This window comes from Bufo gargarizans, chromosome 6 (genome assembly GCF_014858855.1).
Source record: "Bufo gargarizans isolate SCDJY-AF-19 chromosome 6, ASM1485885v1, whole genome shotgun sequence".
NCBI lineage: Eukaryota > Metazoa > Chordata > Amphibia > Anura > Bufonidae > Bufo > Bufo gargarizans.
In genome coordinates, this window is record NC_058085.1 from 66,007,360 (window position 1) to 66,029,715 (window position 22,356).

Below are 22,356 nucleotides of genomic sequence, written 5' to 3' on the forward strand. Positions count from 1 at the left end.
TATTCTGCCATTTACCAGTTTACTTAGTGCAGGGAGAGACGTCAGCAGGCGCTAGGGACAGTGGTAGAAAATACTTTATTGTGCTGAAAAAACTATTTACAAGTTCTTGTTATTGGGGCGCTGTGTTGCAGGGTATATTTATAGGAAATATATGTACGGGGTGGGGGTGTATTAGTGAAAAAAAGGACGTCTTATTTACTGTTCTGCGGTGCAGTTACATTGTACTACACACTTTGTTTGGGTTGTTTTAATAGTATAGAAAGTATGTATTATTTGCCATTCTGCGGTGCAGTTACATTGTACTACAGGCTTTTTTGGGGTGTATGAGTGTAAAAAAACAACGTCTTATTTGCCGTTCTGCACCGCAGTTACATTGTACTACAGCTTTTTTGGGGGCTGTCAGAGTAGTTCAATTGTTCAGGTATAAAGTAATTAAGTTGACCGACACACAGACACAGGCAGACACGATGCTGTATCTATGGAGATCTAAAAGATCCCTCCCAAATATCTTTTTTAATATACCTTTATGATAATGGGAGTAAGGGCCCTTTCACACTTGCGTTGTCCGGATCCGGCGTGTACTCCACTTGCCGGAATTACACGCCGGATCCGGAAAAATGCAAGTGTACTGAAAGCATTTGAAGACGGAGCCATCTTCAAAATGCGTTCAGTGTTACTATGGCACCCAGGACGCTATTAAAGTCCTGGTTGCCATAGTAGGAGTGGGGAGCGGGGGAGCGGTATACTTACAGTCCGTGCAGCTCACGGGGCGCTCCACAGTGACGTCAGAGCACCCCATGCACATGGATGACATGTTCCATGTGATCACGTGATCCATGCGCTTTGGGGGCCCTGACGTCACTCTGGAGCTACACTTTACCATGGCTGCCAGGACTTGCAGCCATGCGTAACCATTCAGAAAAAGCTAAACGTCGGGTCCGGCAATGCGCCGAAACGACGTTTAGCTTAAGGCCGGATCCGGATCAATGCCTTTCAATGGGCATTAATTCCGGATCCGGCCTTGCGGCAAGTCTTCAGGATTTTTGGCCGGAGCAAAAAGCGCAGCATGCTGCGGTATTTTCTCCGGCCAAAAAACGTTCCATTCCGGAACTGAAGACATCCTGAACGGATTTCTCTCCATTCAGAATGCATTAGGATAATCCTGATCAGGATTCTTCCGGCATAGAGCCCCGACGACGGAACTCTATGCCGGATCTAACTCTATACCCTAAGGGTACTTTCACACTAGCGTTTTTCTTTTCCGGCGCAGAGTTCCGTCCTAGGGGCTCAAATCCGGAAAATAAGGCCTCTTTCACACTTGCGTTGTCCGGATCCGGCGTGTACTCCACTTGCCGGAATTACACGCCGGATCCGGAAAAACGCAAGTGTACTGAAAGCATTTGAAGACGGATCCGTCTTCAAAATGCTTTCAGTGTTACTATGGCAGCCAGGACGCTATTAAAGTCCTGGTTGCCATAGTAGTAGTGGGGAGCGAGGGAGCAGTATACTTACAGTCCGTGCGGCTCCCGGGGCGCTCCAGAGTGACGTCAGAGCGCCCCATGCGCATGGATCATGTGATCCATGCGATCACTTCATCCATGCGCTTGGGGCGCCCTGACATCACTCTGGAGCGCCCCGGGAGCCGCACGGATGGTAAGTATGCTGCTCCCCACTACACTTTACCATGGCTGCCAGGACTTTAGCGTCCCAGCAGCCATGGTAACCATTGATAAAAAGCTAAACGTCGCATCCGGCAATGCGCCGAAACGACGTTTAGCTAAAGGCCGGTTCCGGATCAATGCCTTTCAATGGGCATTCATTCCGGATCCGGCCTTGCGGCAAGTGTTCCGGATTTTTGGCCGGAGCAAAAAGCGCAGCATGCTGCGCTATTTGCTGCGGCCAAAAAACGTTCCGTTCCGGAACGGAAGACATCCTGAAGGACGGACTGTCCATTCAGAATGCATTAGGATAATCCTGATCAGTATTCTTCCGGCATAGAGCCCCGACGATGGAACTCTATGCCGGAAGAAAAGAACGCAGATGTGAAAGAGCCCTAACTGATCAGTTTTATCCTAATGCATTCTGAATGGAGAGTAACCTGTTCAGGATGCATCAGGATGTCTTCAGTTCAGTCTTTTTGACTGATCAGGCTTTTCAGAAAACCGTAGCATGCAGTATTTTTACCTCCGGCCAAAAATCCTGAACACTTTGACTGAACGCCGAATCAGGCCTTTTTCCTATTGACTTGCATTAATGCCACATCCGGCGCCGTGTGTTCAGTCAAACCGGATCCGGCTTTTGCATGTTGAACCTGAAAAATGTGAAAAAAAAGTCCATAAATGGTGGATCCGTTTTTTCCAATGCATTTTTACATTGTGATCAAAATCCTGATCAGGATTCAAATGTAATCCGTTTTCACACGTTTTTCCGGATCCGGCGGGCAGTTCCGGTGTTGGAATTGAACGCCGGATTTAAACAACGCTAGTGTAAAGTAGCCTAACTCTGTATTTCTGGGCAGTTACAATACTTAATAATCAAACGTGGAACATATTTGCACGTGATAACAGATTAGCAATATCTTGCAGTCCTAAAACTGGATAACAATTCATTTGACAGATTCTGGGAAATATTTGGACACGTATACCAAAAACATTTCCCAGAATTTCTGATTACATAGATATCTGCTCACATCACATATCTCTCAACCTCCACCAACCTAGTGTCACGGACGGTGTACAGGAAACAAGACAAAGCAACATGCATATATGACTCACTGGATCCAAAGCTAAGGAACCAAAAGGGAGACCCCTGCACAAGACCTAGCACTTTCCCTGGCTGCTCAGCCTATGCAAAGATCCCAAAGGTGGATGGTTGCATAGCCACGTACCTCGACTATATAACCCCTGAACACCCTACAATAGTGAGGGGACACGACCACCGGCTCCCTACACCAGACACGGAGGGAGTCAGGGTCACCTGGGATCCAGCAAACAGAAAATAACAGATAAATGTACAGCACTTAACTTTGTAGCAGACTGGGAAACAGGATCAGCATGCACACACACTCCAGGAAGAAGTATAAGCCGCCCAGTAAAGCATTATGGGGAGGAATTTAAAGGGAAGCAATCAGTCCAACTACATGACAGCTGAGAGAGGCTAACGAGATGAGGAACTGAATACCACAACAAAGAAAACTCAAGGAGGAGGTTCTGAAAGGCCTCTGTCAGAGCTTCTCAGCTGTCTGGTTGTGACAGTACCCCTCCCTCTACGAGTGGACTCCGGACACTCAGAACCCACCTTCTCAGGATGGGACCTATGGAAAGCCCTGATGAGACGAGAGGCCTTAATGTCCGTCACTGGGACCCACATCCTCTCCTCAGGACCATAACCCTCCCAATGAACAAGGTACTGAAGAGAACCGCGGACAAGACGAGAATCCACAATCCTAGAGACCTGAAATTCAAGATTCCCATCAACCATAATCGGAGGAGGAGGCAAAGGCGAGGGTACAATGGGTTGAACATAAGGTTTCAATAAGGACTTATGAAAAACATTATGGATCTTCCAAGTCTGAGGAAGATCAAGACGGTAGGCAACAGGATTGATGACAGACAGGATTTTGTAAGGCCCAATAAACCTAGGACCCAACTTCCAGGAGGGAACCTTCAATTTGATATTCTTGGTAGACAACCACACCAGATCACCAACATTCAGGTCCGGACCAAGCACACGTCTCTTATCTGCCACACGCTTATATCTCTCACTCATGCTCTTTAGATTATCCTGAATCTTTTGCCAAATAGATGACAAAGACGAGGAGAATCTGTCCTCATCAGGTAAACCAGAAGACCCCCCTCCCGAGAAAGTCCCAAACTGCGGATGAAACCCATATGCACCAAAAAATGGTGACTTATCAGAGGACTCCTGACAACGGTTATTTAAAGCAAACTCAGCAAGGGACAAAAAAGAACACCAATCCTCTTGATTCTCCGCCACAAAACAGTGCAGATATGTCTCCAGATTCTGATTGACGCACTCTGTCTGGCCATTCGACTGTGGGTGGAAAGCAGAAGAGAATGACAACCGAACCCCCAAGCGAGAACAGAAAGCCTTCCAGAATCTGGAAACAAACTGCGTGCCCCTATCAGAGACTGTGTCTGAAGGAATACCGTGCAATTTGACAATGTGATCAATAAATGCCAGCGTCTTAGCATTGGGCAAACCAGGAAAAGGGATGAAATGTACCATTTTGCTAAAACGGTCCACCACCACCAGAATCACAGTCTTCCCCGAGGAACGAGGCAGGTCCATTATGAAGTCCATGGACAGATGTGTCCAAGGACGGGAAGGAATGGGTAAGGGAAGGAGAGGACCTGATGGCTGTGAATGAGGGACTTTGGCACGAGCGCAAGTCTCGCAGGCTGCCACAAAGCCCTCAACCGACTTACGAAGCGCAGGCCACCAGAATCTCCGAGCGATGAGATCCAGTGTGGCTCTTGCCCCCGGGTGCCCAGCAAGGACCGTATCGTGGTGTTCCTTAAAAATCTTGTGTCTTAAAGCGAGAGGCACAAACAACCTCCCAGGAGGACAAAGATCAGGAGCCTCTGACTGGGTTGCCTGCACCTCTGCCTCCAATTCAGAAAAAAGAGCAGAGACCACCACACCTTCAGCCAAAATGGGACCCGGGTCTTCAAAATTCCCGCCTCCCGGAAAACAACGTGACAGGGCATCTGCCTTCACATTCTTAACTCCAGGGCAGAACGTGACAACAAAATTAAATCTTGAAAAGAACAAAGACCATCTGGCCTGTCTAGGGTTCAGACGCTTGGCCGACTCCAAGTAGGCCAGATTTTTATGGTCAGTAAACAAGGTAATAGGGTGTCTGGCTCCCTCCAGCCAATGGCGCCATTCCTCAAAAGCCAACTTGATGGCCAACAATTCCCTATCTCCCACATCGTAATTTCTCTCTGCGGAGGAGAGTTTTTTTCGAGAAAAAGGCACACGGTCGCCATTTGGCAGGAGAGGAACCCTGAGACAAGACCGCACCCACACCGACCTCAGAAGCATCGACCTCAACTATGAAGGGTAAAGAAATATCAGGTTGCACCAAGATGGGAGCGGAAGCAAAACTCTCCTTGATATTAGAAAAAGCCTTACGCGCCTCTACTGACCAAGAAGAAAAATCTACCCCCTTTCTGGTCATATCAGTGAGTGGTTTAACAATAGAGGAATAATTCAAAATAAACTTCCTGTAATAATTGGCAAAGCCCAAAAAACGCATCAGCGCCTTCTGATTCTCAGGAAGCTCCCACTCAAGCACAGCGCGGACCTTCTCGGGGTCCATGCGAAAACCAGAAGCGGAGAGAAGAAACCCCAAAAATTGAATTTCTGGAACCGCAAACACACATTTTTCCAGTTTCGCATATAATTTATTCTTCCGCAGAATGAGCAAGACCTGACGTAAATGTTCCTTATGAGTTTTGAAATCAGGAGAAAAAATCAAAATGTCATCCAAATACACTAATACAAATTTTCCCATCAAATGATAAAAAATGCTGTTCACGAAATGCTGAAAAACGGCTGGGGCATTCATCAAACCAAAAGGCATAACCACATTTTCAAAAAGGCCCTCAGGGGTATTGAAGGCCGTCTTCCATTCGTCTCTTTCTCTGACCCTGACCAGGTTGTATGCCCCCCTTAGATCTAATTTGGAAAAGACTTTAGCCCCAACAACCTGGTTAAACAGGTCCGGGATTAGAGGAAGCGGATAAGGGTCACGAATAGTGATACTGTTCAGCTCCCTGAAATCCAGACAAGGTCTTAAAGAACCATCTTTTTTTCTTAACAAAGAAAAAACCAGCGGCAACAGGTGACTTCGAGGGTCGTATGTGTCCTTTTCTCAGACTCTCAGAGATATAATCACGCATAGCGATCCTTTCAGGTTGGGAAAGATTGTATAAACGAGATTTAGGCAGCTTGGCGCCTGGGATGAGATTAATAGGGCAATCGTACTCCCTGTGCGGGGGCAAATCCTGAACTCCACTCTCAGAGAAGACATCCGAAAATTCAGAGAGAAAGGATGGTACAGTCTTAGTAGCAACCTCAGAAACAGAAGTCGTGAGGCAATTCTCTCTGCAAAAGTCACTCCAACCATTTATTTGCCTCGCTTGCCAATCAATGGTGGGATTATGTTTAGTGAGCCAGGGTAGCCCCAACACTAGAGGAGTAGGCAAACCGCTAAGGACGAAACATGACACATCCTCAACATGAGCATAACTCACAATTAAACGGATATTGTGAACTATGCCCTTTAATGATTTCTGAGAAAGTGGAGCGGAATCAATAGCAAAAACAAAAATATCCTTTCCCAAAGTGCACACCTGGAAACCATGAGTTATTGCAAATTGACTATCAATGAGATTGACCGCTGCTCCACTATCCACAAAAATCTCACAAAAAATGCTCTTGCTCTCTAGCGCCACCCTAGCAGGCAGGACAAAACGGGAACTACAAGCAAACGGAAAACCTTCAATTTCTGCCTTAACCTTGCCAATAGTAACAGACGGAACATTTTTAAAAGATTTTTTCCTCTTTGTTTCTTTTACTCCCAGAGAACTGCCTGAATCTCCTAGAGGGACAAACATTTGCCAAATGATTTATACCTCCACAACAAAAACAAACCCTCCCATGCGGGCTGAATCTTCTATTGTCAGAAGCAACCAACCCCAGCTGCATGGGCTCCTGCTCAGAAGGGGCTGACAGCGACTGAGACCCCTGCGCACAGAATGGGACCGCTGCACTGTCCTGGGACTGAGTATGACAGGAAGGAGAGATCTCTCCTCTCTCTCTAAGACGCCTGTCAATATGAACAGCCTGAGACATAGCAGAGTCCAAGGAAATAGGCCTTTCATGAAAGGCAAATGCATCTTTCAATCCCTCTGAAAGACCATGGCAAAATTGACTTCGGAGTGCAGCATCATTCCAACCAGAATCAGCTGCCCATCTCCGAAATTCTGAGCAGTATATCTCTGCGGATTGTTTACCCTTGCATAATAGACTTAGTCTAGACTCAGCCAGAGCAATACGATCCGGATCATCATATATCTGACCCAGGGCTAAAATTCATCCACTGAACGGAGGGGCCGTGCCCCCTCTGGCAGCGAAAAGGCCCAGGACTGAGCGTTACCCCTGAGCAGCGATATAATGATCCCCACCCTCCGTTCCTTATCACCAGAGGAATGGGGAAGAAGGCGAAAATGGAGTTTGCAAGCCTCTCTAAAACGCACAAAATTCTCACTACCCCCGGAAAACGTATCCGGGAGCGAGATCTTAGGCTCAGAACAAACTCCATAAACGCCAGCTGAACCGGTCACTTGAAGCTCGAAAAAGTCCTGCGGAGATCAGCTACCTCCAATGAAAGACCCTGAAGGCGTTCAGCCAAAAGTGAAACCGGATCCATGCTTGAGATGGTTTTGGCGGCTTATAATGTCATGGACGGTGTACAGGAAACAAGACAAAGCAACATGCATATATGACTCACTGGATCCAAAGCTAAGGAACCAAAAGGGAGACCCCTGCACAAGACCTAGCACTTTCCCTGGCTGCTCAGCCTATGCAAAGATCCCAAAGGTAGATGGTTGCATATCCACGTACCTCGACTATATAACCCCTGAACACCCTACAATAGTGAGGGGACACGACCACCGGCTCCCTACACCAGACACGGAGAGAGTCAGGGTCACCTGGGATCCAGCAAACAGAAAATAACAGATAAATGTACAGCACTTAACTTTGTAGCAGACTGGGAAACAGAATCAGCATGCACACACACTCCAGGAAGAAGTATAAGCCGCCCAGTAAAGCATTATGGGGAGGAATTTAAAGGGAAGCAATCAGTCCAACTACATGACAGCTGAGAGAGGCTAACGAGATGAGGAACTGAATACCACAACAAAGAAAACTCAAGGAGGAGGTTCTGAAAGGCCTCTGTCAGAGCTTCTCAGCTGTCTGGTTGTGACACCTAGGTCATTGTGTCCCAAATTGGATGAAATACTCCCTTTTCCTTACTGATATTCATGTAATTGCACAATTACCAATGGCCTTTCAGAATATGTTCTAAGGCCTAGAAACTATGAACAGTGGTATAAATGATACATTTCAGTGAATATACATTTTACAGAAATAAGGTTTACCTATATGAATATATGCATAATATAACCATTCATGTTATAAAGAATTTCTGACAATTACCCCATTACTCTCACATTACTCCCCTCTTTTTATCATTATTCCACTGTGTGTATAGATTTCCTTACCTCCCTACTGGAGATAGACAGTTTTAAAGAATCTTCCTACTTGCACAAAGTGAAAGAATACATCCAGAAGATTCTACTTCTCAAACCATCTTCACTATCTATCCTGTCTAATTAACCCTAATTAACCTATACACTCAGTGGAATCCATCTTAGGTATACATACTATGAGAATCTTCATAGGTCAATCAGTTAATCATTAGTCCTTTAGGTTTTCAATAAAGTCCCACAATAAATGCAATTAGTCAAATTTTCCAGTCTTCTGTCCGCAGTAGGTACAACTGTCCTTTGGTGTAGCTGACTTTAAAACAGGAGTCACAATCGTAGTTGTTGCAGCGGCAGATGTTGACGGTGGAGCCTTCATGACCATCACTTGTGTGGGAGTATCTTTTTTCTTAATCACAGTAGTTACTTTACATTTTCCTGTAAAACATTTAGACTTTAATATTTTTAGAAAAATCAGCAGGAAAAGTTTAACAACGATAAAAATCTATAATATTAGGAAACATCCTTGTAGTAACATATGGAATAATCCAGAAATCCATACACCTACCTCATGGAACCAATTAAGGGGATTAAGCCATGATAACCAATCAGGTAATGCATGGTCAGGAGGTGACAGATGTGCATTAAGGAACCCTTGTTTTAATTGCTTGGCTTGCTGTAGATCTTGTGATACTCTAAATATACCTGTGGGATCAATATAAAGACATTATGCAGAACCCACTATTTGACATAACGCTCCTTGGGCTGCTGTAAGATAATCTAATACCATTGCACGCTGATTTGTGACAATGATCCGATGCTTCAGATATACTGAATTTACTTCTACAGCATCAAACAAATAATCCGTAATATTATCAAATAATTAACCTAAATCATCGATTTGTCCAGCATTTTTGAGGATTCCAGAAGACAGGAAATAAGTATTCATTAGTCGGAAGTACATTCCCACCTTTTCTAGCGTTCGGGATCAGCATGGATCAAGTTAGTTGGGTGCTTAAAATGTGGTCTTTCAGGCATATCGGGTATAACAGGCGCACTCCTTTTTGTCAACATACAGTTGCAAGAAAAAGTATGTGAACCCTTTGGAATTATATGGATTTCTGCACAAATTGGTCATAAAATGTGATCTGAGCTTCATCTAAGTCACAACAATAGACAATCACAGTCTGCTTAAACTAATAACACACAAATAATTAAATGTTACCATGTTTTTATTGAACACACCATGTAAACATTCACAGTGCAGGTGGAAAAAGTATGTGAACCCCTAGACTAATGACATCTCCAAGAGCTAATTTGAGTGAGGTGTCAGCCAACTGGAGTCTAATCAATGAGATGAGATTGGAGGTGTTGGTTACAGCTCCCCTGCCCTATAAAAAACACACACCAGTTCTGGGTTTGCTTTTCACAAGAAGCATTGCCTGATGTGAATGATGCCTCGCACAAAAGAGCTCTCAGAAGACCTACGATTAAGAATTGTTGACTTGCATAAAGCTGGAAAGGGTTATAAAAGTATCTCCAAAAGCCTTGCTATTCATCAGTCCTTGGTAAGACAAATTGTCTATAAATGAGGAAAGTTCAGCACTGCTGCTACTCTCCCTAGGAGTGGCCGTCCTGTAAAGGATGACTGCAAGAGCACAGCGCAGACTGCTCAATGAGGTGAAGAAGAATCCTAGAGTGTCAGCTAAAGACTTACAAAAGTCTCTGGCATATGCTTAACATCCCTGTTAGCAAATCTACGATATGTAAAACACTAAACAAAAATGGATTTCATGGGAGGATACCACAGAGGAAGCCACTGCTGTCCAAAAAAAACATTGCTGCACGTTTACAGTTTGCACAAGAGCACCTGGATGTTCCACAGCAGTACTGGCTAAATATTCTGTGGACAGATGAAACCAAAGTTGAGTTGTTTGGAAGAAACACACAACACTATGTGTGGAGAAAAAGAGGCACAGCACACCAACATCAAAACCTAATCTCAACTGTGAAGTATGGTGGTGGGGGCATCATGGTTTGCTGCATCAGGGCCAGGACAGATTGCTATCATCGAAGGAAAAATGAATTCCAAAGTTTATCAAGACATTTTGCAGGAGAACCTAAGGCCATCTGTCCACCAGCTGAAGCTCAACAGAAGATGGGTGTTGCAACAGGAAAACGACCCAAAGCATAGAAGTAAATCAACAACAGACTGGCTTAAACAGAAGAAAATACGCCTTCTGGGGTGGCCCAGTCAGAGTCCTGACCTCAACCCGATGAGATGCTGTGTCATGACCTCAAGAAAGCAATTCACACCAGAAATCCCAAGAATATTGCTGAACTGAAACAGTTCTGTAAGGAGGAATGGTCAAGAATTACTCCTGATCGTTGTGCGCGTCTGATCTGCAACTACAGGAAACGTTTGGTTGAAGTTATTTTTGCCAAAGGAGGTTCAACCAGTTATTAAATCCAAGGGTTCACATACTTTTTCCACCTGCACTGTGAATGTTTACATGGTGTTTTCACATTTTATGACCAATTTGTGCAGAAATCCATATCATTCCAAAGGGTTCACATACTTTTTCTTGCAACTGTATGTCCAGGCAAATGAGCATAAGAGATGTCCTCAGATTTCTATGTCCAAGTGGCAGGTTAAAGCTTAGGCTACTTTCACACCTGCATTCAGTGCGGATCCGTCTTGTATCTGCACAGATGGATCCGCACTGATAATGCAAACGCTTGTATCCGTTCAGAACGGATCTGTTTGCATTATTCTTAAAAAAAAAGTTGAAGTCAAAACGGATCCGTCCTGACTTACATTGAAAGTTAATGGGGGAAGTGTCCGTTTTCAATTGCACCATATTGTATCAGTGAAAACGGATCCGTCCCCATTGATTTACATTGTAAGTGAGGACAGATCCGTTTGGCTCCGCATCGTCAGGCAGAGACAAAAACGCTGCAAGCAGTTTTTGGGTGTCCGCCTCAAAAGCGGAACGGAGACCGAACGCAGCTAAATTTATGCATTCTGAACGAATCCTAATCAATTCAGAATGCATTGGGGCTAAACTGATCCGTTTGGGGCCGCTTGCGAGAGCCCTGAAACGGATCTCACAAGCGGACCCAGAAACGCCAGTGTGAAAGTAGCCCTATCTAGAGTACAAGCTCCTCCAGCTCCTTGTGGAAGCTACTTGAATGCCTTATTGCTGCATACTATGTCGACATCATCAGCTAATTGAATTTGAACCTTTCTAATTAATGCATCAACAATTGAAATGAACATCGTAGTATCCTGATATATACACCAAGATTCAGGGTTTTCATCATTAGTAATAAGATTATAATATAACAATGGACCACAGACTGCTGCCCCATCTCCTTTTATACTTTCTATTACTTCCTCTAAATCTACTCCTTTAGGCTGATAAAAAAAAGCACCTAATGTCTCACACTGTGCCGTATTTCCAGGTGGAAACTGTACTGTATAATTCCACTTAGAATCATGTATTTTCTTTGCCAAATAATATCTATGTTTACTTTCTTGGCCACTTTCCTGTCCAGAACAGCTTCTTTTAATCTCTTGACTAGGTACTTCTCCCATGTCCATCAGAGCAACCTGTCTTCATTTCCAACCATCCTCTCGCTTGTCAAAATTATACCAGGTACCTACCCTGGTAGGGATATTCACCTGCCACCAGGGATATTTTATCCATCCAGTTACAGGTAATGCTATAGCTGTTTCCTTACGAGGTGATTCTAGTGTCAGCTGAGGTATATCCCAACAAGGTAAATCTAATAGCTCCTTCTCTGAAAGGGGTTTTAGCAATATATGGCATGGAATTGGCAGTAATTGGTGAATGACTGCAAATCCAAAAGTCAGATACATTTCTCATATGGGCAACTATTTTATGGTACTTGATAAACTTATTTTCCCATTCACTACTATCTTCATCAATTGCCCCAAAAGTGTAGTGGACTACAATACTTATGAACAAATATTTTCCCCAAATTATGGCTTTATCAGCTTCTTTTCCTTCCAGCTTCACAGAGGTTGGTGTAGTCAGCTGGACTTAGAATGGACCGTCAAATTGAGGTTCTAATGCTTTCCTAATATGTTGTTTCACAGTAACCTCCAGGATTTAATGAGTCCCTTCAAGTGAAGAGGGATCTAGAATAGAACTGAGAACACGATTATGAACCTGTTGTAATCTCCTGTGCAATGCTCCTACATATTGTGTCAAGTCTGAATGAATGGTCAGGAGCTGCTGAGGGAAATACAGTCCTGTCTTTGGCGCAGTGCCTATGAGGTGTGTGGGATGCCTGCTATATGCCTAGAGCGTGAAGTACCTCCTGTAAAACCTCTGAAGTGAAATGATTTCCCCTGTCACTTTCGATCACTTCTGGAACTCCAAATCTGCACACCACCTCAGACAAAATTTTCTTGGCTACTGTTTTTGTATTAGCTTTGGCTGTAGGCCAAGCTTCAGGCCAACCTGAAAAGAGGTCCACACATACCAGAACATACTCATATGTTCCTACCTTTGGAAGTTGAATAAAATCAAAAGGGTATAGTGGCTTTGGAGTGCACCTGGGGGGCACCTTGACAGTCCTTCCTATGTTATGGCGGAGGCAACAGAGCAGCCTACTTGGCAGCAGCATCTGCCCTACGGTTTCCTTCAGCCTCCTTTGTTTGCTCTTTGGTATGGGCCTGTACCTTGACAATGGCCACCATCTTAGGTAATTCTAATGCTCTGAACAACTGAGCTACTTACCCGAGGATCCCACAAAATCTCTGCTTCTCCGAATGGGACCATAGTCATGTGCTATTCCAAAAGCATATCGGGAGTCAGTGTAAATGTTTACAGTCTGACCTTCAGCCATTATACATTCCTCAGTGAGTGCTTTCAACTCCGCTTCCTGTGCAGAACATCCAGGTGGGAGTGATCCTTGTCCCACAACTTCCTCCAAGGTAGTCACTGCATATCCATGTATGGTTTTCCATCAAGGTAGTACTTGGATCCATCTACAAAAAGCTCAAGATCAGCATTAGGAATGGGTATTTCTGTGACATTACCAAGTTATTTTGTTTCAGTTTTTATTAATTCAAAACAATAATGGTCAACACTTGGTGTTTTCCATCTTGCTCTACCTGATCTGACTGAAAGTAAAGTATTCAGGATTGTACATCTCTTGATTGTTATGTTTGGTGGAGTAAGAAGCGTCACTTCATATTTTGTTCATCTCACCATTGATAAATGTTGAATCTTAGCCTGCGACAATAGTTCCTGGACTGCATGAGGCACATACATTGCCAGTGCATGATCCAGAACTATGTCAGCAACTTTTTCAGTGAGCAGGGCACAGGCTGCTACTGCCAGCACACAAGAGGGGGCTCCTCTAGCCACTACATCTACACTGAGCAAAAATATAAAGGCAACACTTTTGGTTTTGCTCCCATTTTGCATGAGCTGAACTCAAAGATCTGAAACATTTTCTACATGCACAAAAGACCCATTGCTCTCAAATATTGTTCACAAATCTGGAGATAGAGTATTTAGTTCATATCGATTATCTTTGTGTACACAGTTTGTAGTCAATACTTTATATCTATATTCAGCTCGCACATAGCACTTTCATGTATTCAGTCTGCATTTAGCACTTTATTGTACTCAGCTCATATCTCTGTGTACTCAGCTTGTGTTTTACACTATATGTACCCAGCCTATACTCAGCAATACATGTACTCAGCTTGCATATAGCACTTTAAACCAAGTCTATAGAACAGCCTCTCCAGTACATCATTGAGAATATAAATAAATGAGTTTTTAAATCCAATTAACTGTTCCATTGTATACCAGATGAGAGTGTGCCATCACAAGTATACATTTTCAATTTTATTGTTCACAAATCTGTCTAAATCTGTGTTAGTGAGCATTTCTCTTTTGCTGAGATATTCCATCCCACCTCACAGGTGTGGCATATCAAGGTGCTGATTAGACAGCATGAAAATTGCACAGGTGTGCCTTAGACTGCCTACAATAAAAGCCACTCTGAAATGTGCACAGTTTTGCCTTACTTGGGGGGTTCAGAAAACCAGTCAGTATCTGGTGTGTCCACCATTTGCCTCACGCAGTGCAACACATCTCCGTCACATAGAGTTGATCAGGTTGTTGATTGTGGCCTGTGAAATGTTGGTCCAATCCTCTTCAATAGCTGTGCGAAGTTGCAGAATATTGGCAGGAACTGGAACACGCTGTCGTATACGCCGATCCAGAGCATCCCAATCGTGCTCAATGAGTGACATGTCGGGTGAGTATGCTGGCCATGCAAGAACTGTGATGTTTTCAGCTTCCAGGAATTGTGTACGGATCCTTGCAATATTGGGCCGTCGATTATCATGCTGCAACATGAGGTGATGGTCGTGGATGAATGGCACAACAATGGGCCTCAGGATCTCGTCACGATATCTCTGTGCATTCAAAATGCCATCAATAAAATGCAACTGTGTTCGTTGTCAATAACATACGCCTGCCCATACCATAACCCCACCGCCACCATGGGCCACTTGATCCACAACGTTGACGTCAGCAAACCGCTCACCCACACAACTCCACACATGCTGTCTGCCATCTGCACTGAACAGTGACGCTCGGTTCACACCTGAGCGTTCTGAAAGGAGCGCTCTGTATGCGCGATTGTACCGGCGTTTACAATCGCGCATACAGAGACAAGCGAACGCCCATTGTCGCGCGTTCCCGAAAGTCTATATACGGGAACGCGCGACAAAACGCCCCAAAGAAGCTCAATAACTTTTTGGAGCGTAAGGCGTTTTTCAGCGCGTTCAAACGCGCTGTAAAACGCTCAAGTGTGAACCAGGGCCATAGGGAAGCATTGGTTTCCATGTGTTGAGCGTTTTACAGCGCGTTTGAACGCGCTGTAAAACGCTCAGGTGTGAACCCAGCGTGAGAATCAGGACTCATCCGTGAACAGAACGCCTCTCCAATGTGCCAGACGCCATCGAATGTGAGCATTTGCCCACTCAAGTAGGTTACAACTACTAACTTCAGTCAGGTCTAGACCCCGATGAGGATGACGAGCATGCAGATGAGCTTCCCTGAGACAGTTTCTGACAGTTTGTGCAGAAATTCTTTGGTTATGCAAACTAATTGTTGCTGCAGCTTTCCAGGTGGCTGGTTTTAAGACGATCATGGAGGTGAACATGCTGGATGTGAAGGTACTGGGCTGGTGTGGTTACACGTGGTCTGCGGTTGTGAGGGCCAGTTGAATGTACTGCCAAATTCTCTGAAACGCCTTTGGAGACGGCTTATGGTAGAGAAATGAACATTCATTGCATGGTCGACAGCTCTGGTAGACATTCCTGCAGTCAGCATGCCAATTGCACGCTCCCTCAAACGTTGCGACATCTGTGGCATTGTGCTGTGTGATCAAACTGCACATTTCAGAGTGTCCTTTTATTGTGGGCAATCTAAGGCACACCTGTGCAATATTCATGCTGTCTAATCAGCACCTTGATATGCCACACCTATGAGGTGGGATGGATTATCTTGACAAAGGAGAAGTGCTCACTAACACAGATTTAGACAGATTTGTGAACAATATTTGAGAGTAAGGGGTTATTTTGTGTATGTAGAAAATGTTTCAGATCTTTGAGTTTAGCTCATACAAAATGGGAACAAAACCGAAAAGTGTTGCGTTTATATTTTTGCCCAGTGTAGTTTTACTGATAGTAACCTAGTGGATGGTGTTTACCCCCATGTATCTGAGTCAAGACTCAATGGGCATGTCCGGTACTTTCATGAAAAAATAGGTTGAAACCAAGCTCATAATTTGGTATTCCTAGGCATGGTGCGGATATGATGGCTTGTTTCAACTCCTGATACCCCTCTTTTGTTCCACAGTAAGCAAATAGGGCTGTCCTTTGTCGCAGGCTGCCAAGACATCAAAAAGTGGCTGCATGAGAGATGAAGCAGATGGAATCCACTCTCTGACATAACTGACTAGGCCCACAAATGTCCTCAATTCCCAAACATTGGTAGGCTCAGTCAGCCTAGCAACTGGCTTCTTACGATCTGGTGTTATGTGTTTTGTCTGCTGGGAAATGCACCAATGTCCCAAAAACACCACTTTAAGTCTAGCAACTTGCAGTTTATCCCTTGAGACCTTGCATCCATTTAGCCACAAAAGCAAAAAAGTGATTATGCTTCCTTGAGGCAGATTGTCTTACTACTGGCACAGAGAAGTAAGTAATTGACATAAGGAAGCAATTGAGTGTTTCCATCCTTTGGAGCACTCTTGCCATAGCCTCAGAAAACTCAGAGGGAGATGTGGCACCTCCCTGAGGTAATCTGGTCCAACAGTACTGTTTTCCGTTAAAGGTGAAAGCCAGAAGTAGCTGGCTTTCCTCTTCCACAGGGACTGAAAAGAAAGCATTTGCCAAATCAATGATCTTAAAGTATACAGAATTTCAGGGAATTTGATTCAACAAAGTGTGAGGGTTTGGTACAATGGGCATATCTATAATCATTAATTTGTTAATTTCTCGGAGATCATGTATCATCCTATATGCTTGGGGCTTTCCTGGCTCGGGTTTCTTTTTATTGGAAAACGGGGGGGAATTATAAGGGGATCTACATTCCCGTACAACCCCCATCTCGAGGTATTCCTGTAACTGTAGTGCTATTGCAGCAGTTTGATCTTTGCTCAGGGGATACTGTTTCATTCTAAGAGGCACTACGCCAGGCTTCAATTTGATTTTTACTGGAGTTACCTGAAGTAGGAGACCTATATTTAGCCCATAATCTAAGTCCAGGACTCACACCTGACTATGTCATGAAAACCAACAAAAGATAATGGGTCACTTAAAGTACAAAGATGCACGTAAAACCAGAGTAATCACAAAATAACATATTTTTTATTGAAAATCACATAAAGACATGATTGACACAAGCCACAATAAACAATTAACACAAGCCACAATACATTTAAAACATTAAAAACCAAGAGGACCGATGGTGGGCTGTCGGTGTATATTCAAAAAAGTGACTAGAGCAGAGAAGCAACAAAATATAGTAGGCACATAGCAAATACTGACCAACCAAGCTTGTACACCACCAGTCCACTCCCCAAAGCACGTTTCGCGTTAGCTTTTTCAAGGGGTAACGCAAAACGTGACACGAAACGTGCGTTGGGGAGTGGACTGGTGGTGGTCGTGTGCGGTGTATAAGCTTGGTTGGTCAGTATTTGCTATGTGCCTACTATATTTTGTTGCTTCTCTGCTCTAGTCACTTTTTGTGGTGTGTATCATCACCCACATGGTTAAGTGTTTGTTGTATATATTTGCAGATTAATTTGTTATCATGTATTATTGAGCCATAGTGGTCTGGTCTAACCAACCTCTCTACTAGCGACCAACCACGATTATTGCACTTGCACTTTTTTAAATATACACCGACAGCCCACCATCGGTCCTCTTGGTTTTTAATATTTCAAATGTATTGTGGCTTGTGTTAATTGTTTATTGTGGCTTGTGTCAATCATGTCTTTATGTGATTTTCAATAAAAAATTTGGTTATTTTGTGATTACTCTGGTTTTACATGCGTCTTTGTACTTTAAGTGACCCATCATCTTTTGTTGGTTTTCGTTACCGTTAGTAGGCCAATATCAGTTTTACTTTTGACCCACAAATCTGGAGGAACTTTTGCAAGCATGCCCTCTACCTTCTTGTCTGGGGGAGAATCCCCTCCCTCTAAAAGGTTCTCTTCTAAGTGGGTTAATCATGGCACTTAGCAATGTCAGGATGGGTTCCATAAGGGGCCCTGTTACTGATACCCCTTTCTTCCCAAATCCGATGATTGCATTGATTGCATTCAATACATCTGCTCCAAGCAAATTCACAGGGCAACTTTCTGATACTAATGATTGCATGCAAATGTCAGTTGTATCATCAATTCGAATCTGTAATGGTTTAGTCTGGTTTAGAGCACACAGTTTTCCTCCCAACCTCACCCCTATAACTTTATCAGGGCTCAGATATTTCTCAGAAATTTTATGAGCTTTTAGTGCGGCTTGCACCCGTGACAACTATACAGTCAACATATTTTCCATCGGGTGGTGTTAGTTTTACTAATGCTAATGCTAATGCTAATGCTTGTGGACCTGGGTGGGGTGGCAACCTTACTACCGTGGGCTCAACAGATTAGGGGATGCTGAATTCTTAATCACTCAATTGTTGATCTACTGAGGCCAACTGGATTTGTGGAACGTTTGGAATCATCTGATTGTTCTGGTTCTTTTGCAATCTAGAAGGACAATCTCTTTTCATGTGCCCACGATCTCCACATCCAAAACACAATCCTTTTATCTTGTATTCTTCTATATTCACAGTCATTCCCTTCCTGTTTCCATATGTATTCACTTTCTCATTTCCTCTCGTCTGTGTCTGCCCCCTGCCTGCACATCCTGCTGCTGGTCGGTATACACCATTAGGGTCCATTCACACATTCATGTGTGTTTTGCGGATCCACGGATCTGCAAAACACAGAAACCAGCAATGTGCGTTCCGCATTTTGCGGACCGCACATCGCCGACACCTAATAGAAAATGCCTATTCTTGTCCGCAAATTGTGGACAAGAATAGGACATATTAAAAAAATTTCGTGATTGGAATTGCGGACCCGGAACTGTGGGACAGTTCTTAAGAGCTAGAAGAATCTGCTCTACTGAGGATTCGGAATCTTTTGAATTTCAGGCTGAGGACCTTCGTGATAGGTTCCAGCAGAGGAGATATGGGGTACGATACATAGAACGAGCCTACCAGAGAGCACGTTCCTCCAAGAGATCTGATCTCCTTTACAAGAAAAAAGGAAAGCAAGACACGGACGATATACAATTCATCACCGGATTCAATAAAAGTGGAAGGCGCTACGTTTTGCCATTAACAAATACTGGGAGATCCTTATGATCGACCCGCAGTTGCAACAATTCCTAACAGGGTATCCATCCATCACATATCGGCGAGCTAGGAACCTCTGTGACCAATTGGTCCAGAGCCACTATGTTTGGAAAGAACCCGGCCTCTTTGGTACCAAGATTCAGTAGACAGGCTTGATTTGTGCTGTAATTATACAGATTTGCGCACCATAGGGTAATTCTGCATATACAGAGTGGTGTATAGTAAAATACAAGGCTCACCTTGTTGGGTTGTGCTAAATATATAGACACAACTCTATTGAAAGCTCACCAAAATAGGTCCTGAGAACCCGGAGGGTGGGGGTCTGCAGCCACAGGTGAATGGTCTTCTTATCGGAGATGCCTGGAATCCCCAAGAAGGTGCGTACTGGCAGAGATAAACGTACCACGGCGCAAAGACCAACCACAGGTCACCAGGATCAGGATTTAAAGTAATCTATTGCAGCAATATAACACATTTCGTGGAATCACTCCACTTCATCAGGTAAACAAGGCTGCACACATGCAAAGGACATAATCTACAACCTTGGTACCAAGGGAATTCCCTGAGGAAATAAAGAGTGCGGCAAATGCGTGGCTTGTGCCAACATGGAGAGGGCTACAAATCTTTGGAATTCTACTCATGACAGAGAATTCAAGATCACGCACCCTATTACCTGTACTACAATTGGGGTAGTCTATTGGGCGATTTGCCCATGTAGCCTTATCTATGTTGGACTTACATCTACAGGGAGTGCAGAATTATTAGGCAAGTTGTATTTTTGAGGATTAATTTTATTATTGAACAACAACCATGTTCTCAATGAACCCAAAAAACTCATTAACCCTTTCACGTCTGCAATCTGTATATATACGTGATAGCTGCACATACCCCGTGCAGCTACCACGTATATATACGTTCTGGCAGCTCTTTAATCCAAGCGCTGCAAAGCGCTTGGATTAAAGCTTCTGCCCCTGCCCTGTATGCTGTCACGGACAGCATACAGTGCAGTAATGCCGGCAAGGGACCAATCAGAGTGGCCCCTTGCCGGCAATCGATCCGATTGGTTAGTCTGTGCAGACTAACCAATCGGATCGCGGCAGCATTAAAATGCCGGTTTCAGGCTCTGATCTGCGCTCTGCAGATCAGAGCCTGAAATCGGTAAGGTGTCCTCGTGCCCCCCGATCCTCCAAGCCTTTGGTGTGCCCCTCTGTGGTCCCCCCATCTGTGCCCCGCTGACCTGTGCCACGGAGATCTGTGCCTCCTGCGCAGCTGCGCTGATCTCCTTCCTGCCCTGATGCGGTCCGCCCCCTGCATTCATTTTCTGGCCGCCGGCATCCCCCCCCCCCCCAGCGCTGCCCCCGATTCCCCATTCTGTGTGCGATGGCGGCGGCTCCATTCCTGAGCCGCCGCCATCAGCAGAGAGTGTCAGCTCTATGCTGACACTCTCCTGTAACCCCATAGATGCTGCGGTTGCGGCATCCATCGGGTTAACAGAGGGAGGGGGCTCCCCCTCTCCACCATCGGGGCTGCAGCGCTGTGATTGCAGCGCCCGATGGTTGCCATGGCAACCGGACGCTTTGCAAAAGCGTCCGGTTGCCATGGCAAAGGCGTCCAGTGCTGCCACCTACAGGCAGTCTGGAAGTATTATACTTTGCAATGCAAGAGCATTGCAAAGTATAGTACAACTATCAGCCCCACTGGATCTTCAAGGTCCAAGAGGGAACTGATAAAAAAAAGTGAAAATAATAAAAGTAAAAATAAATCAATAAATAAATAAAAATGTAAAAAAAAAAAAAAAAGACATTGCCTTTTCCTATAAAAAAATGAAAAAATAAAATAAAATACACATATTAGGTGTCACCGCGTCCGTAACGACCGTCTCTATAAATATATCACGTGATGGACCCCGTCCGATAAACACCATAAAAATAAATTTAAAAAAAACTGTGCCAAAAAAGCTATTTTTGTCACCTTACATCACAAAAAGTGCAACAGCAAGCGATCAAAAAGGCTTATGACCCCTAAAATAGTATCAATCAAACCATCACTTCGTCCCGCAAAAAATGATACCCTATTTAAGACAATCGCCCAGAAAATAAAAAAGCTATGGCTCTCAGACTATAGAGACACTAAAACATCATTTTTTTGGTTTCAGAAATGCTATTATTGTGTAAAACTTAAATAAATAAGAAAAAGTATACATATTAGGTATTGCCACGTCCGTAACGATCTTCTCTATAAAACTATCACATGACCTAACTCCTCAGATGAACGCTGTGAAAATAAATAAATGAAAACTGTTCCAAAACAGCCAATTTTTGGGTCACCTTGCCCCATAAAGTGTAATAATGAATGATCAAAAAATCCTATGTACCCAAAAATGATACCAATAAAAACCTCAACACTTTCTGCAAAAAACGAGCCCCTGCACAAGACGATCGGCAAAAAAATAAAAAACATATGGCGTTCAGAAAACCAATCCAGCACAATCTGCCTTCCAAAAACCGTATGGCATTCCTTTCCTTCTGCGCCCTGCCGTGTGCCCGTACAGCAGTTTACGACCACATGTGGGGTGTTTCTGTAAACCGCGGAATCAGGGTAATAAATATTGAGTTTTGTTTGGCTGTTAACCCTCAATGTGTTAAAGAAAAAAAATATATAAAATGGAAAATCTGCCAAAAAAGTGAAATTTTAAAATTTCATCTCCATTTTCCTTTAATTCTTGTGGAACGCCTAAAGGGTTAACAAAGTTTGTAAAAATCAGTTTTGAGTAACTTGAGGGGTGTAGTTTCTATAATGGGGTCATTTATGGGGGTTTCCACTGTGTAGGCCCCACAAAGTGACTTCAGACCTGAACTGGTCCTTAAAAAGTGGGTTTTGGAAATTTTCTTAAAAATTGTAAGAATTGCTTCTAAACTTCTAAGCCTTCTAAGGTCCTAAAAAAATAAAATGACATTTCCAAAATGATGCCAACATAAAGTAGACATATGGGGAATGTTAAGTAATAAATATTTTATTAGGTATGACTTTCTGTTTTAGACGCAGAGAAATGGAAATTTGGAAAATTGTGAATTTTTCCTAATTTTTGG